This window comes from Varanus komodoensis, unplaced genomic scaffold (genome assembly GCF_004798865.1).
Source record: "Varanus komodoensis strain SLA01 unplaced genomic scaffold, ASM479886v1 scaffold9, whole genome shotgun sequence".
Classification (NCBI taxonomy): Eukaryota; Metazoa; Chordata; class Lepidosauria; order Squamata; family Varanidae; genus Varanus; species Varanus komodoensis.
The window spans coordinates 20,615,875-20,634,239 of NW_025336598.1; positions in this window are offsets into that span (position 1 = coordinate 20,615,875).

An 18,365-nucleotide genomic window follows, 5' to 3' on the forward strand; every position below is an offset into this window, starting at 1 on the left:
TCCAGTCTGTCCGGCAGCCTCCGGGAGACAGTAATTGTCCCGAGGCTGACACTACGGCATGGGGACTGGGGCTGCTCCATCCATCTCCATCCACTTAGTGCTTGTGCTCCCAGCAGGGCTTGGCCTGTCCCAGACTGGAGATAAATAATTCTCAGCAACATTTAGTCATTGGCTTTAATGGAACTGCCCTCTCTCTTTGCCTCCCCTTTCAGGAAATGATGAAAATTCAACTGGGCTGCACTGGCGTTCTGGCAATACACATCAGGCTTCCTGATCCAACATCTGGACCCAGTATACTGTCTCTCACTGTGGTCAGAACTGAATAGTCAGAGAAAATATTAAATAAGAGCAGGGAGGGATAATCTAGGGTTTAATTTGCATCAGGTTTGAGTCCTTGCATCTTTTTTTCAATGCTGGGGCTCAAGTCTTGTCTACCTGGAGGAAAAAGTAGTAAGGCTCTTTGAGTGGGTATAGGTTGTATTTCTCAATAACTACAGAACAGTAGTAGCGATGCTGGTTTCCTGCAGTTTATATACTATAGAACAATAATCCTTCACCAGAGAATTCTCATGCTGCAGAGTAGAGCTTCATGTCAAAGTCTGGTGCTTCCAAACCTCCTGGAGATATAGGACCTCTCTTCCCAGCTGAGGAGAGCCAGGTTTAAATCCTCACTTGAACATGAGCCTTGGGTGGGTCAGTATCTGCTAGCCTAAGCACTTCATAGAACTTCATAGAATCATGCAGTTGGAAGGGGACTAGAAGGCCTTCAGGTCCAACCCCTGCTCAGTGCAGGACTCAAGTCTCTCATCCAGATTCTAACCAGACCTGACCCTGCTTAGCTTCCAAGATAAGGCAGGATCAGGCACTTCTATGATTGTTGTTGCTATGATTATGCAGTGGGGGGCAGGGAATGATGTTTCCTACCTTTAATTTCCTGGAAGAAGGACATGATAGAAATGTAAGACATACATGCACACATACATACATACAAACTAAGCAGGAATGCCTTCAAAATACCTGGCAGTTGGCACACTGCAAAATTATGTAAGGCTTTGGAACTGGTGGAGGCTGGGAACTGTCCTTGTTGCTTGCAGTTTACATTCTCAGCTTAAGCAATTGCTCCCTTATCTGTCATTTATTCTCAGCTTCTGTGATCATCAGGGTGGAGGTAGAGGTGATTTCCCCAGAATAATGTATTTTCTTTAACAGTAAAATACTTTAAAATGAAGCACCACTGAAGCAAAGAAAAGGACCATACTTTAATATACAGCAATTCTGTTTCATAGATTCTGTTCTTTTATTCTATGGGGAAAGAGTTGCTGAAATGGAAAGGAAAGCAAGTGGTGAGGGGTTGGCAATGTTCTTAGGGTTCCTAAATGCATCCCACTTTTTTTTGTTAACTGGGCATCTGCAGCACAAGGTTACCCTCCTTTAACAGTGCAGCCCCTATACTCTTCTATTCAGAATGAGTTCTAGCATGACTTCCATCAGATGAGTAAGTTAAAAATTGCGGCTTCAGGCTACAATTTTAGGCCTCTCCCATTTTCTTGGGTGCCTGTCCCATTGGACTCAAAACTGCTTGCTTTTGAACAGATGCGAATTGGCATTATACAGGTCCTGTCGATTTCAAGGGAAGTCCTAACCATGTGTTCCATTCTTCCCAGCTGAAATCAATGTGCAACTGGATATATATCTACTCAGAAGTCAGCCCCATTGAGTTCAATGACAGACTCCCAAGGAAATGTGTGTAGTAAATGCCACTTGAGTCAACAGGGCTGACATCTGCATAGAGATGTAGCTTTGCCAGGTAAAGGGGGCTTATCTTTGGGTGGAAGATTATACACATATTAATATTAGGATGTCGGGGTATGAAGAAATGTACATAAATAATGTCTCCATCCAAACTTTTTGTATTATACTTTCTACTGGTCCAATGTTTGTAAAAGTGCAATCTTACGTGAATTCAGACAGGAAAAATGGCCTACAAATCCCAGCATGACCTACCAAGCAAAACAGAGCATGCTAGAAGTTTCAGGTTATTGTATCTACCTAAGTTTGCAGAAGATCATGCTGTTCATCATTTGTATTTCTGCTACACACATCGGACATTACTGCAATGGGTAGTAATGTATGCCAGTTGTAATGGAAAACAGTTCAGCAGGAGAAATATACAGCCTGATTTTATGTTGGCTAAATCCAAATGGCTTGTATATAACGTTGATTACAACCCAGTAATTGTACCTTACATCCAGTCTGCAGCTTCTTTCCATCTAGGGCACACGTGTTCTGCATTTTCTTTCTTACCAAATTGTTTGCCTCTTTTTTACCTTCTCCACAGTTACCGATCTTCACTTATCCCAGTTTATCTAAGGCACAATCCTATGCAAGTTGGAACATTAAAACGGCCTACAACTCCCAGCATGCCCCAGTCAGCAACACAGAGCCTTCTTCTTGTCAAAACATGTAGGATTGCAACCTATGGCATAAGCACACTGTGCTTTCAGCGATTCCTTAATGAGAGAATTGGTGGCAATCCTACGAAATAACTCTCATGAAAATCAGAGCAATTTACGTTCAAAAACTGCTGGTTAAGGGCTTCCTGGCAGTTGTGGGAGTTTTTTCTGGCTAAACTTGCATAAGGTCATGCCTTTTCCTTCCCACAAGCCTCCTTCCTCTCTTAGAGTCCAAACTGTCCTACCCGCACCCCCAGGGAAAGCAATCTGTCTCCTCTGGAAGAAAACGCTATAATTCTCCATGTTATTATTCTTGTGATGATGAGGAGAGATTTTCTTTTTTGGACAATGTCCCAGCCCAAGTCATCATCTGCACGACACTGGCCTATCCATCTTCCCTGGAAGGGGAACAAAGAGAAGGTCCTTTCTTAAGCCTCTCCAAACTTCTATTTTGGCCACAATGGCCTCCTTTATGAACCATAACGGTTATGTTTATGAAGCCGGCGATGGCCGTGTATGAAGGCAATTTTATGCCTAATTAGAAAATGATGCGATCCGCAAGCGGGCAGGGATGGACAAAAGGGTTTCCCCTGGCTGGCTCCCCAGCCACCCCCTCCCAGGGGAAACCGATTACCCTTCATGCACCTTCCATACGCCCCTAACAGCGCTGATCAAGATATCAGTCCGGCTGTTCCTTCACTTTTTTCAATACAGTGGTTTTTCCGGGGCAGTTAGTTGTAAGGCTCCTAGTAGCAATGTATCCCTGGCATTATCAAGCCTTTAAAAAATTTTTCCTCTTTTTTGGTGGGGGGTCGCTACAGGAGAGACAACACAAAGCCCTCCTGTTTCTTCTCCTCAGTTCTATCCGAGGGGGACTTCACCTCTGGGAGAACTCCAATAACTGCAACTCCCCCTCAACACACACACATCACTTGCTCCGATTCCCCACTCGATTAAGGGATAATTTTTAATATATATGCAATAAATGTTCACTTTGTTAGATTGAATGACAGACAATAATATCGGCAGAGCTTCCTCTCCATCCATTATGGGCAAATGAGGCTCGCCGAGGACATATTTGCTTTTGATTAATTTATTTGCAGGCTAGGCTTGATAAAGCAATAAGTATTTGGTTAAACTTGACATTTGGTCTTCGGGGGGTTATCAGACAAAATTCCCCCAGGTTCAAGGGAGCGCTGGTGAAGGGTGGAGGAGGAGGGAGGAGAATGGAAGATAATGAAGCTGTTTAAAACAGGATTAATTATTAACTGCTTGCAATTAATTTCTACCCTTTCTCCTCGCTGACAAGTAGCATCTTAATGCCTATCCCTGCCACCAGTGTAAGAGCTAATGCCCTCTCTAGCCCACCCAAACCTGGAGGTAGAGAGGACAAGGACTGTACCATGTGGAACTGTGATTCTCACTCACATGACTGCCTCCTATTATTCTGCCCGAATCAAACTGTAGGAACTTACAGCAAAGATGGCAAAGGTGCAAACTTTCTTCTCTTCTTAAGATTTGTTTCCGGGTAGTTTAGTTTACATGCCGCGGCTGTGGGATTCCCAAACTCTGGGGCAACCCTCCCCTCAGTCTCAGTTAAAACCTTCCTGAGCAAATTGTTCAAAGTAACTGTTGTCCGATTTACTATCTCACTGGTGAGGCTGAAAACAGTTTTTGCTTTTGTTTGGGTTTTGTTGTTTGCCATTCGCCCAAATGTTCCCAGTGTGCAAAAAGGCTGCATTACTTGGGAAACACAGACATCTGGCCATAAATACATGAATAAGGTCTTCTGTTTCTTTACTAAGCACCAACAGCGTTCACAAGTGACTCATCTGACTCTTAAAAGGACCTCCATGATGACATTGCTTAGAACAGAGTAGTTTCCCTAAACCCATTTTCAGAGGAACTTCCCTTCACCCTGTGCTGTGTAGGATCACAGCCTTCACTTAATAAATCAACAGAGCACAGTTCCATGTATGACTACTCAAAAGTAACACCCACTAAGTTCAATAGTACCTACTCCCAGGTAAGTATTTACAGCTTTAAAGCCCTAGGTCTCCCCCTCAAAAATGTAACAGAGGCTGTTCTCCCCTTTCTATAAACTTTATCTGTGTTTATTAAGGCTTTAAGTGATTAACCAATTAGCATCTTAATCAGTTAAACCTAGCCAATTAAGGTTATTTATTTTCTATACCACCAATAGCTGAGGCTCTCTGGGCAGTTCATAACATATTATTTTTCATTTTAATGGACAATTCTCCTGGTTCTTGATCAATCAAATACATGCCCATAGATTCAAACCCTTGGGATAGTGACTTTTTGATGTGGTTGGAGGAAATGTCAAAGAACTTTTGCAACCTGGTGCCTTCCAGCTTTTTCAACTACAACTCATCATCCCTGAACATTAACTATGATGGTTGGGGCTGACAGGATTTGCAGTCCAAATCATCTGGAGGGGCTGTGGATGTCTCTTTATGATTTACACACAATCCAGACCTAAGTACTTACCAGCTCAAAAGCTGAATTTAGCAAGGAGCTACTCTTAGGATTCTCAGGAGAGGATTGCAGATTTATAATATAAATAATTGCGTCTATTCAGAAGTACAGCTGTGTTCAACCAAACTCGCACCCAGGTGAGTTTGTATATACAGGGTTATTGCCTCACTCAAGAAAAAGATGACCCTTCACTGAATTGTAAAAACAGCCACAGAACCAAAATAGCTCCAGAAAATAGACAAGTAAATCCTTAATTCTCAACTCCTTCAACAATTATATCTGTTTACCAATTACTAATTTATTGCTGAATTGCTCAAAGCTGTTCAGTGTGTTAAGTTATAAGATTATATTTCTTAGTTTGATTTTGGTAGCAATGTTTTTTTTTTTTTTTTGTGGGGGGGGGAGGGAAGGAGTCCTGTGGCTAAAATGCCACATTTTGATTTTTTGCTTTTCAATAATTTTGCTAAAACAACCACCTGCTCTCCTTTAAAAATCTATTTTAAGATACAGAAGACTCTAAAACCACAGCAGAGCTATAGCAGAGGTGACAGTTTGGAAATGAGTATCAGAAAATCAAAGTATTGGTGCTTGCACAAAGAAGAAAATCTTCCTCTGATTCATACCAAGAGAAAACAGAGGTGGCATCATTCTTTGCTTATCCTAGAATGATTAACTCTGACATATGTTATTAATAAATGAATCAGTGCAGAATGTGCTCATTCCTTTGTTCTGCCATCACAAGCACCAAAAAACCACACACAAACACAAACCTGCTTTACAGCTGTGTTCTCATGACTTGATCTATTGCAATTTGAATCCTTGTGACCAGTGGCACCCGCGTTCCTTCACCCTGATCTTGAGACACTCCTGTTTGGAAGGAAATCCTGATCAAGGAAAATCTATTGAAATTTTCTAAGCGAAGGAGCCTGGGACCCCACACCAGGGTTTCAGGCAGATGCTTCCCCAGCCCTACCTGGAGGTAGCAAGGACTGAACCTAGAACTTTCTGTGTACAAAGCAGGAGGGCCTTCACTGAGCTGTAGCCTTTGGTCACCGTGCTGAGCCTCCCCTGCTTCTTATCAGATGGAATCCAAGGTCCACCTTTGCTGTACACTTGTGCACACGCCGCTGCTGTTTCTTGACCTGGGCTACAGATCTCTCTCTCTCTCTCTCTCTCTCTCTCTCTCTCTCTCTCTCTCTCTCAAAGTGAATAAGTCAGATAACATATGAAAGGATGCATACATTATATAATATATAGTATATATAATTGGTAATATATTCTCTTTCTCCATGCATATATCACAGTCAATAATTTTGTTTAGAAGGGTGGGCAATGTAGGTACCACTGGGTGTTTTGGACTACAACTTCTGTCAGCCTCAGGTAGTATGACAGAAGGTCATGGATTACAATAACTGTAATCCAAAATATTACCTGTTTGTCTGCATGAATAGCATTCTGCTACGTTTTTCCCCAAGATTGGATTGTAGGAAGAATGTGTATGATTCTATTGAAAGTTATCTTTACGTGTGTGTGTGTGTGTGTGTGTGTGTGTGTGTATGCGCATGCGTGCACTTTCATGCATGCACACCACAGTTAGTTTTGGGAAGCTTTGCAATCACTGTGTATTTCCCAGAGTAGCCCTCTGTATTTTCCTCACCTGCATATACAGGTGTAGGAAAAGTGGCATGTGAGAAGTGGTTCTTAGTTTCATTGGCATATCATGATTGTATCTCTGCTTGTGGGGGGGGGGTTGTAAGGAATTTGTGTGTGGAGTTGGGGGAAGAGTCCATTTGCTTGTGATTTTGCCAATTGTGAACGTTTCTGACTTTAGGCTGCAACCCTCTAGACAGTTACCTGGGAGTAAGTCCCAATGGGGTTTACTTCTATGTAGACATGCCTTGGAGTCATTAAGCAGCAATGGGCAGCTGGCTTTTAAGACAGTCCACGTGAAGATGGCTCCTTTCTGAAAAAGTCATTGAGGTGGTTAGCAAAGGTCTGAAACAGACTTTGGCCCAAGAGAAACAAAACAAAACGGCCTCGATGTGGCCAGGCCAGGGTGATTAATTGCTTTTGGGAAAAGCCGTTTCTCTGTGGCTGCCTCTCCCCTCTGCTGATGAATGAAGGGGGCGCAAGGATGGATGGTCCAGAGTGTGTTAGATCTTCATCAAACTGCGAAATCCCTCCCTTGACTAATAATCTGTCACAACTTTACAGAACACACACTGAGACCAAAGGGGAGTTCCTTGCCCTGGGGACTGGCCCTTTCCCTCCCTCCTCAGAAGGGGCTTTCTCTGGAGGAGAGGTGGTAGAGAAGTGCAGACTTCGGCTGTCCTGATGGGGCGGGGGCGTGGGGAGACCGCTCACTGACGTTCAGCACTAGCTTGTGGGTCTGTCAGCAAAGAGTCTCTTTTGGATCCCAAAAGAGCCTAATCCCTCACCAAAGTCTATTGGAGCGGGCTGAAGGCACAGCCCCAAACCCACCCATCATCCAGACTCCCATCGGGCTGCCACTGAGAAGCATTTGAGGAGTCTTCAACACACCCTTCCCCATCACTGGATTCTATACTGGAGACCAAACCAGACTTCACTTTAAATCCAGAACTGGCAGTCAGGCTGCCCTCTTCTTCCTGATGTGGATCAGCTCCTCATTGCTATTCTAGATTGAAAAGGGAAAAATGAAGAGAGATGGCACAGATGCTTTGGGCCTGGGTTGCGGCACAGAGCAATGGCCACAGAACCAAGCTGCTTACAACATATGTGCGGGGCAATGCTGTGGATTGGACTTGTCTGAGGAATTCAACTGAAATGCACAGCAACAGGCTGGGCTAAATGTGGGAATGGACCAGGTGAGAGTAGAGATCAGTCCTATCCCAACCGGACAAAAGTATTAGGATTTTAAGGACAATTTTAGCTCCATTTATTTCAGAGGGACTGAAATCCAGTTGTTTTGGCTCTGGCCATAGACAGAATAATTCTGAGCTGTGGCTCAGCTGTTTTGACACTGAGGACACAAAGTTTTGGATTCCCTTTCCTTGTTTCACCTAGTAGTGGAGCCCTCAGCATGGCCAAGGGTGATTATAAAGGCAACAAAAGGCAGTTTTAAAAAGCAAAATAAATGAAAATGATGTATATCGATAACAAGAATAATAGCAGCTAAGGCAAGTCACAAAGACAAAAAGACAAATCACAAAGATTTAATGGAAGTTTAGGAAATATATTGTCTGGAGTGAGGGTGGTAAGCAAGTGAATGTTGGGAAGGCGCAAAAAAGTTTCTCTTTATCTGAAGAGGATAAACAAACAGGTATTTCCTCTCCAAGGAGTCGTAATTCCAAACCAGAGCTAGTCCAGCAGTACTAGCAAGCAAGCAAATGGACTGAAGCCTCACTCAGGACTAGTGATTTTCATTTTAAGTCTGTCAGTGTAAACAGGCTTCGAATTTCTACTTGCTGCAAACTTTCTCTTCCTAACACTTGACATAAATCTACCCTCCTGGTGGTCATATAAATTTGGAGATATATTGCGTGTTTCTGTTTCCCGTGTATAAATTAACATCTAAAGTGGAGCACAGAATGAAGATTATCAGCGGGAAAGAGGAAATACAACCTGCCATTCTTTTTTCCCTTCTGGCTCTAAGACATGATGGTAGGCACGTTTCAACAGGAAAGAAAGGCCCAAAACACCCGGCCTAAAACGATAGACCTTCTTCTTTCGAAATGTGTCCCCCTCCCTTCAGTGGTCTGTAGAAACATGCGGCGATCGTGCTGCAGCCGTGCATTTACCATTGTATGAGAGGTAAAATGTATAGGAGAAATTTATAGCCCGATGCTATACTGGTTTTCTCTGGAGTAGGGCCCCTCTGGGTCGTATACAGTGTCATTCTGCCTGGACTACCCTTCATTGCGACGCGCTATGTAAGACTGGTGGCAGCCCATGGAGTTCAATCGAACTCCCACAAAGTTGTGGCGGATTTCAGAATCACCCTCGTAAAGCTCCCATGGAAACGAACTGGGTCTGTTAAATCTGGGCTGTGTAAGAAAATCCCGAAAAATTTGTCGGTCCAGCAGCAATCTTAATCGTGTTTACAGAGTGAGGTCCCCCACCCTATTTTCTTTAAGAGGCGGATTAATTTCGTTTTATGTCTCCAACCGCCAAATTCCCCCAAACCCGAAACCGCTCCAACGCACAACTGACTGCTTCCTCTTTTTCAAAAAAGTGAGTGCTTGCCTATTGAAACACATTCCTTGCGAAGAACGGGACGGCAGCTTATTCTTCTCTTACCCCCCCTTCTCCCCCTTCTCAAAAAAAGAACCCCGGCGGAAAATAAAGTCCGATCCGCTTTCCAAATAGGCCAGGTAGAAAATCGACGCCGGTTTGGGATTAGCAAGCGGCGAGCAGAGAATCGGCTTGGCCCGGAAAGTTTGGGTAGGGCAAGGGCAGGCGAGCGCGAAGCGGCCTCGGCCCTGCACCGCCTTGCAAGCCAGCGAAACGCCTGGGCAAGGGGGCGCCTGACCCGCCTCGCTCTTGCTCGCCCTGCTCTCTCCCACACCCGCAAAAAAACAAACACACACGCCCCCCCGTTCCTTCCCCCCCCCCCCCCCCCCGGTCTTCTCCGGGACTTCGCCTCATTCTTCCAAGAGACAAAGAAACGAAATCTTTTTCTCCCACCAACGCCGCTGCCGCGCCACCGCCCTTCCCGCCTTCCTTCCGCTCGGACCCGGATTCCACTTTGGAGTGCCCTTTTGGTGTCCCCTTCCTCGGAATGCCACCCCTTTGTTGCCGCCCGCACTTCCCTTCGAAGGAGGAAAACCGTTAAGCGCCCGGTCCCCACTGATGGGTCCGCTTTCGAAAGGGTCGGGAGGGAGAGAGCTCCAAGCGTGCCAGCTCCGTCTCCCTACTCCTTGCTCCCTTTGGGGTGAAAATGCAAAGCGCTTTCCTCCGATGTAGAAAGGTGGAGAAAAACCGGAGCCAGCGCGGGGGGGGGGGCGGTTAAAAACACACCAAAAGCAGCACTCCGAATCTAAAATTTCTTGAGCATACTGGAAGTGAGGAGGAGGAGGAGGAGGTGGTGGGTTCCCTTTTGGAAGCGAATTCTCGCTTCTGTACACTTCGCTTCGCACCACATCACTCGAACCCACTTTGTTTCAACGTGATCGCACGGAAAGCTCCCCCGAAGTGAGAATTTTCCTGCAGCCACACAGACAATTGTTCGCCCGGCCGTTTCTCTCGTTTTCCACACCCATACCTTAAGCGCTACTGATTTCTATGAGTTAAAACGAAAAACAAACAAACTCAATCCACGATGGCGTTAGAATCAGCATGTAAGAATTATTATTTGAAAAATAAACAGATTTCAGCTCGTGCGTATTTGACACCTGCGCACGAAAATAATCAACGTTTCTTTTACAGCAAGTATGGACAATTTTAGGAAGGAGGAAATACATAAGCGTCCCTCTTTTAATGATGTAAGTCTATGCCAAGGTGGAAATAAACCGGGATAAAAATGGAAAAGGTTTCATATTTAGTCCGCGGCAGATGGGTCTTGTAGTTGTGTTGACCCGTTTTACCTTTTAGCCGACCAAGAAAAGAATGGCACGAACCCATCCCATTACCAAGGCAAAGATAACTCGTTTTTTCTCATACATTCTTGTACTTCTCTCTCTCTTTCATCCCCGTGTGTGTATCTAACACCTTAAGAATACAGCTGGAATGCACCCGGAAAGTCGGATTGTAAGTCTTGTAAATAAATACATACAAACAAAAAAAACCCTATAAAAGTCGCTCTTTCCCCCCCATTCCTTCCAGAAAAAAATAGGGCTACTAATCTATTCTTAATTTTTCCGAAGAATAAATCTGTCCTCCTTTATTGATGGTGCAATCCTATTCATGCTCAGCGGATAGTAAATCCCATTGAACGCAATGGGACTTACTTCGAAGCAGATAGCGGTAGGATTGTACTGCAAACGTCTCACTCGAGACCCGGACGGACTACTATGAAATGCTCAAAAAGAGCGAAATGCCTGGGCAATTTCAGGAGACGAGGAAGAGAGGGGCAGCCCAAAGCGACGGGTGTAGCAAGTCGGGGTAGATTCTGGGGGGCTTGACAGAGGCTCGGTGTTTTTCAGAAGAGCCTGCGCTTTGGCAGGCGCCTCGCGAAAGTTCGCGGATTGCCCCGCATGTGAGAAGCGAAACCCTCAGCGCTGGGCAAGATCCGTGCTCTTATCTGGGCGAAGCAAACTGCAGCGAGTGCAGCGCCCCTTACTCCTAAGTCAGCGCAACCAGGATGGATCGCAGCCTTAACCTCTTGTGATGGCCATGCGTTTCTGCCGGACAGGGCAAGCTCGTGTGGGTGGGAGGGTGCCGTGGCTTGTAGGGGAGAGAACGAGGTCTCTAAGCAATATTAATAATTTGGTCCCCCTTCCCAGGAAACAAAAACCCAGTCCAAAAGCACGACGAGCGCTCACTCTCCGAAGCTCTGCAAGGAAAATAAGCAAGCCAGCCAGCCAGCCAGCCAACAAAGACCCAGCAAACGAAACAGATCCTTTTCCGGGCAGACATAACATTCTTATTTTGACGGCGATAAAAGCAAGGTTGGAGGGGTGGGGGGAGAATGACTACTTACATTTGAGGCGTGTGCCTTCCATCCGCACTGCCCTACCTCCTGTGCTTATACATTTCTCCCACAAACAAGTGGAAAATTTTGCATCCTACAGCACCATTTTATACATGATGAGCCGTCAGTAATAGGATTATTAAACAAAAACCTTCTCAGGCGCTGGCGTTAACCTTTTTTTTTAATGGCTAATTAGGTTTTGCACAGGAAAAAATTAGATTTAACATTGCTTACATTGCCTGCATTTTCAGTGGATGCTACAATAATTTTGGGGGCCAGGACTGGTAAAACAATTCGGAGAGATAATAAAAGAATTAACCGTTTTAACATATATTACGGACTCCCTATCCTAGGATAAGGCAAAGAATATTTTCATGATCGAATATTATATACATAAAACTAATTATCTTGGGCTTCTGCCTTGATCAATTTACAGGCCAGAAAAGAGGAGAGCGGTGCCCTCTAGCGGCCGAACGGAGGAAAGCGCCGACCTGGGCTCAGACGTTCCCGCTTTTGCAAATGTTTAGGTGCAACCTGTAAAATGGACGTGGTATTTGCGATGATTAGCGGGACATGAACGGGAAAGCCATTGTTCAGATCGGACGATTTAATTATTATTCAAAACAGAGGCATGCTGCATACTGTAAGAGCGTGATGATCGGTTCCCTGCCAGTTTGCGTAGCAGGATCGATGGAAACGGGCAATTATTGTCAACCTGGGGGGCTGTTACAGAGGGAGAGCAGTAGCAAGGAAATCCCACTGCTGAAGCAGACAGATCCTTCAGACGGAGAAAATCTTGCAATTCCTAGGGGGATAGGCATTAGGATTACTCTTACTCGTGAAGTACCGGTGGGAATTACTCTCAGATAAGCGTGTATAGGAATGCAAACTAATTTAAAATATTTAAAATCAACCCAACGGAGGATGTATGACACCGAAACACAAACTGCATTTTTTTAACTGACCCGAGGATTCTCTTTCTCCACTTCAACACGTGCTTACTCAGAAAAAAACCCGACTGTAATAAATGGCATTAAGAGGCAAATGAGTGTGTTGAACTGTGCAATTCTATGCTGGAAGGTCCCTTGAACACAGTGCGATTTACTTCCGAGTAAACACGGACAGGACTGCGTTCTGAGGCTGCGGTCCTGCAGAAGAATCCTGCGTGTGCTTACTCTGAAGTAAGCCCTCTGGATTCTAGGGGGCTTCTCTCCCAAGCAACGGCGCCTTGGATGGCGTCCTTCTCTACTCTAGTCCAGGCCGCAAGCGGTAGGATTGCCTGTGATGGGAAGAGAAAATGGAAGGAGCCACGTACGTCCTTCCGATGGAAGGGAGAGCGGATCGACGCCACACGGCGCACTGGGACAAGGTGGCAGTCTCCGGTTTTCAGTGCAAAAAGCGCATCCTTCCTCCGTGGACCTCCACCCTGCAGTCCCCATTCTCCGCTCTTTTGTTTTTCCTTTGGGCCTGGACCTCGACACAAGCCTCCCGCTCGAGTCCTGCAGTTTTAAACTGGGTGGGTTTTAAATTCGACTTTCAGTCGGAGCGTCGCGCCGCCTTCACGCACTGACGAGGGTGTTCGGGGCAAGAGAAGAGCGAGCCAGGGGTCTCTGCTCCCTAAATTTTCTCTCCCCGCCCTTTTTGTCTTTTGTTTTTGCAACCCATTAAAAAACAGTTTACAGTTTTGCTTCTGCAGAGCCTGCCAACTCCTCCCCCACTTCTCTGCCCCCCCCCCCCGCGATATTATGGGCCGACTACGGGTCTGAGCCACGTCGGCACGCCTCTTCAAGCGGTGTGCGTGCGCGGGGAAGTAGCTCCGTTTGGAGTCGAGCGCAGTTTCGATCGCAACAACTTTATTTCCATAAAACCACAATGCCATCCAGAGCATGGATCCGTGAAAAGCAACCGCCCCCGAAGCCAAGCTCAGGATCCCCGCTATAAATCACGCATCCTTGCAGAGGGCCCGCACTTGCGCCAGCCTTCTGCAGCTGCGCACGCTCCAGGTGTGGTCGACTGCAGCACCGCTGGAAGGCGCCCGGTTTCGGGGACGCTGGTCTGCTCGGCGGGGCAGCTCTCCCGTGTGGGAGTCTTGCTGCGGCCCTTCGCCCTTGCCGCCGCCTGGCCCATAGACTGGCGGTGCGCCACGACTGGCCTGCATGCACCATTTGCGGGCACAAGCGGCTCTGTGCCCAGAACCCCGCCGCCCCCTCGCCTCTCGCCGTGTCACCCGCACAGTCTCATTTCCTTTTCCCGCGCTCCCGGCCTCTTGCCCGCCTTTTCTTGCACGGAAATCGCGCGGAGTTCCTCGGGGCTTCTTTCCTAGGACTGCCGCCTCTGCTGTTTTTAAAGGAATCGCTAAAACCGCGATGTGATCATACCCTAGAGCGCGATCCAAAGCATGTTTGGACAGAAAAAATCCTCCACAACTCCCAGCATTCTCCAGCCAGGATGGTTAGGGAATGCTGAGAATTGCACGGGTTTTTTTCCTGTCCAAACTTTCATAGGATTGTTTCTTAAATATGTTTATTGGCTATTAAAACCTATTGATTTCCATTATTGTGACCCTAGTCTAGATTAGGTACGGTTAGGCAGTTTTTGCTAAAGCTGACATTGTAGCAAAAGAGTATGGTTATCAAGATAGGTTTGTTTATTTGTTTACATTGATCGACTGCTCTGAACCTAGAAGAAAAAGAATAGTAAAGGGGGAGGGTGGGGGAGGAATAAAAAGAGAAAAGAATGAAATATTTAAAATGTAGCATGCTTTTAAAAGACCGTGATTTTGAAACGTTTAGAAGCCCAGGATAGGGGGTTTTTTTGGGCTAAACAACATTAACCAAGGAACTATTTTCAGAAGGGATTGATGTTAATCATCTTTCTAAATAGGTGTGTGAAAGAGAATAGGGAGATCTTGGATACAGTGCCTGCCACCCTTGATTTTTCATCTAATTCCTTTCCATTCATTTATTTATTTTCAAACAAATGCTGGTGATTTACATGGTTCTACCAGCGAAACATCATATGCCAAAATGAATGCTTGGGATAAGGAATGTGCACCAAATTAACCAATTAGATATGTCAGTTTTAATTTTTTAATCGCCAACAATGAAAGCACTTTTAACTCCTGTGGCTCTATTAATATAAAGGCATGAATAGCTGCAATAAAATGTCAAATGTTCAGGAACTGGTTTCTAAATCAGCTGGAGAAATGTTCACTCCCTTGGTAGTGGCACTTTAAAAGGACATTTGTGCCCTTTCCTCATTGTTTGCCCATTCTAAATTATCATGGCATAATTGTATGCATAAGAACTGAGCAAGGCTTTTTTCAAGGGAGTCTGAAGGCTGGCAGGCTAAACCTCTCAGGATCTGGGGCCACAGTAGCTGTTCCAGTGATATATGGGGAGCATATATGTATAATGTTAGTATTGTGAGAGCTACACTTAATGATAGGAGAGCAACTACAGGACTGCTCGTTCCACAGCCCAAAACATTTCATTTAAACCTGGTCTTTTGGACTGGATAGATATAGAAATCTAGATGACATTCTATGTCAAGTGAGTTTTAAATGTACATCATATTGACTGGGGGAAGTTAATTGTATGGGATTTTTCCTTGCACTTTCAACATGCGTGTACGTGTCATTAAAGCAAAAGGAGCCTTACTAAATTGAAATGGTCATTCTAGCCATAAGATTACCATGCGCAAGGCAAATTGAAGGATGTAATAACAATAACAAAACCTGATTTAAGCCAAAAAATGGGCAAAAAATCATGTTGAGGGTCACTTGGAAAAGTGGGTTCATATCTGCCTTTTTGTCCTTAGGTAAAATGAGTCCCGTCTGATGTGATTTACCGGTAGTGCTTCATCCACCATGATAAGGCCTTTTGAAATCAGCAGCTAGAAGAGCGTCTCTCTTTAGAGCTAGAGGGGACTTTTGATCACCTGTGAAAATAAAAAATCAAGGTCTGATGGAATGGCAGGGGCAGCTATTGGGGTGGGTGTGGGGAATCAAGCAATTTTCAGATCACTTTTGAAATACACCTAGAGGCCAGGAGATCATCTACAATGCTGCTTCCCACCTTTTAAGCTTGGTTGTTTAGTTCCCATCCCAAGCATGGGAAGTTTTCCTGGGAAGGGAAGATGTCTTTTCACCAGGACTAAGGATGCAAACCCTGCTTAACTCTACTGGAATTAAGCCCTCTTGGCTGTTGCTGCTGCAGGAGGAGTTAATTTCAAGTTCATAAATGATCTGGAATTAGGAGCGAGCAGTGATGTGGCTAGGTTTAGAAATGAAGTCAAATTATTAAGGGTGAGTTAAACAAAAAGGGACTGTAGGGAGCTCCAAAAGGATGTATTCAAACTGGGAATACTGTTTGGAGCAAGCAAATGTAAAGCAAGGCATGTTAGACTGCAATCTAACTAGTGGTGATTGACCAGTAAAGGGATCTTGAGATTCTCATGGATAGATGGAGGAAATCATTTGCCCATTGTGCAGATTGTGAAAAAGAAGAAAAAGGAAGGGGAGGAGGAGGTAGCAAATTCCATGTTAGGTATAATTAGGAAAGGAATTGAAAATAGCACTGCCAGTATCATACTGCCTTTGTACATATTGATGGTGCAACTGGAATATTGTGTACAATTTTGATTGCCACACCTAAGAAAGGATTTTGTAGCATTGAAAAAGTGCAGCAAATGACAAATAAAATGATCCAAAGGCTGGAGCAATTCCCCTATGCGGAAAGGTTACAATATCTAGGTCAGTTTAGCTCAAAGGAGACATGAGGAGAGGTACAGGACATTATGCATGGTCTGGAGAAAATATATAAGTAGATAGTTTCTCTCTGTTTCATAATACTAGAGCCCAGGGTCACCCTGTGAAGCTGTTTGGTGGGAGAGTCAGAACAGATCAAATGTAGCACTTCTTCATAGAGCACATAGTTAAACCATGGAGTTTATTTCCATAAGATGGAGTGATGGCCACCAATTTGGATGGTTTTGAAAGGGGATTAAACAGATTCATGGATAAGGCTATCAATGAGTACTTGCTATTTGGCTATATGCCACCTTTAGTATCAGAGACAATACAGCTATGTATACCACTTGCTGGGGAACATGGGTGGGAGGGTTAGTTGTTCATGGCCTATTAGGGGATCCCATGGGCAATGATTTGACCACTGTGTGAACAGAATGCTGGACTAGATGGATCCTTGGTGTGCTCCGATGTGACACGTCTTACGTTCCTTTGTATGTAGGCAGCAAGGACTGAGCAATATAGTCAGCAAGCTCAGATGGTATAGCTGCTAGTGGATGGAAGTGGTACATGTGGGCGATGGAAAGTCTGAGTAACAGCTCATGGTTGGCTGGCTAGTTTTAAACCAACTACGGTGAGGAACACCCCTCTCTCTGCCATTCTAGTTTTACAGGTACAACATTGCAGGCCCTCCTGCACGGGAGGTTTAGAAGGCGGCAATAAAGGGAACTGCCTTCTTGGTGTAAAATGTTCTCCTCGCCATCTGAGGTCCTTCTGACACCAACATGCTGGGGACTTTCTTCTACTGACAGGCACTTGGCAGCATACAAGGAGGTGCTTTAGCTTTGTTGTTGTTGCAACTTGGTTTTAAACTCTTTTAAATTTTTGAATGTTATGGTTTTATAGTTACATTTTTTCATGCTGTGAACCACCCAGAGCACTTTGGCTACTGGGAAGGATACATAATGAATGATGTCATCTGATGGGCAACTTGTGGCTCTCCATATGTTTCTGCCTGCAACTCACATCACTCCTCACTGTTGGTTATGCCAGCTAGAGCTGATTGGAGTTGTAGACTGAAACATCTGAAGGACCAGTGAGCAAGTTGCGAAACCTTCCATGTGGAGGAATCAAAGCTCCGGCAGTCTCCTTCCATTAACCATGCAGGTGGCTAAGGGGCTAGAAGGGCTGTCAGGCTCTTAGTGCCTGAGGTCTATGGGAATCTGATGTGCTGAGTCAAACAATCCCTGAAACAAGTGCTAGGCAGTCACTCTTTGGAAAGCTACGGCCATCTTTTGTACGGTTCTCTGTTTGCATCTGAGGGAGGGGCACGTGCATCCAAAGCTTTAGCTGCACAATTAATGTCCGCCCCTTTGTGTTTGTATTCTTAGTTCCTTTCTTTCCATGTTTCATCTCTTCTGGCAGAGGATCCATTAGCTTTAGCTTCACCTAGTCTAACTGACAGGCAGCTTTGTTCTTTTCTTCAAACTTTCTTCGCCCCTCGTCTCTTTGGCCTTTCCATTAGGGTTTGACACAAACATTTGAACACTTTCTTAAGTAATTTCCCATCCCTTTTGTCTCTCTCCCTCCACCCCACACCTCAAATAGGCACATCAGGATATTGGGAGACAAGGCCGGCAACTCAGAATTGTCAGTTCCTGACCCTGCATCATGGAACAAGGGGAAAATAGGCTCGCCAGATGCCAAGGAGAATAGTGATCCTAAAACTTTAATGGCTGGGCAGGTGGAAATTTGACCAGGTGCAGCTTTGCTTATCCCAGCATAATAAATTGCATCAGCCAAAATTCGTTGTTGTGTGCAGTGGATAAAATTAGTCCAAGAGTCCTCTTCACTGGTTGTCCTATGAATAAACTGAGTCAAATGTCATTGCTTTTATTCTCTCTTTCCTCGCTATTTCTGTTCTGTTGGGTGGGGGATGAGAAGTGTATTGAATTCCACCCAATGTTAGCATAACCGAATTTCTATTTATTTCAGTGGATGTACTCTAAGTAGGGTTGAATGGGGTGAAATATTCTATGGATTCTGGGATTTTAAATGT